Source organism: Photinus pyralis, unplaced genomic scaffold, assembly GCF_008802855.1.
Source record: "Photinus pyralis isolate 1611_PpyrPB1 unplaced genomic scaffold, Ppyr1.3 Ppyr1.4_LG10, whole genome shotgun sequence".
Taxonomy (NCBI): domain Eukaryota; kingdom Metazoa; phylum Arthropoda; class Insecta; order Coleoptera; family Lampyridae; genus Photinus; species Photinus pyralis.
Window position 1 is genome coordinate 7501078 of NW_022170250.1, and position 656 is coordinate 7501733.

The window sequence follows — 656 nt, forward strand, 5'->3', positions numbered from 1 at the left end:
TCTTCACGTTCTTCACGTTCTTCACGTTCTTCACGTTCTTCACGTTCTTCACGTTCTTCACGTTCTTCACGTTCTTCACGTTCTTCACGTTCTTCACATTCTTTACATTCTTCCTATTCTTTACATTCTTCCTATTCTTCCTATTCTTGCCCTCAATGTTGTCTCTTCATATGGTTCCTTGATTCTGTCCTTTAAATCCTTGTCAATTTTAACATCTTCCGTCATCTTCCATACGTTTTCCCTTCCACGTTGTCCAGTCCATGAAAAACGCACACACCTTTCCGCCCTTTTTGCTAATTCCTTTTCCACCAGTCAATCGTGCCCCTCCCTTTTCTGATGCCCGTTTGTGTTTTCTCCAACATCCTCTTCTCTTCCATTTCCCTTTCATTGTTTCGTACAGTTCATTGCATAGATTCTACACGCGGTAGTCATTACAGTAATTCCTCCTATAGTTTCACAATTAGCCCTTCCCTTCCCTTCTTCGAGTAAACCTCTTCCTTTCCATACCAATCTTATTTACTAGACGTCTCATCCGTTCCTTAACCTTATCAGTGGCGAAAACCGAAACCTTATTACCTATCTCGCTTCTTTCTGTCGCTTTCTCTTTCTTTAGTCTTTGCTCTCTGCCATAGCCGCCTCTTTCCTTGTAGTAACTT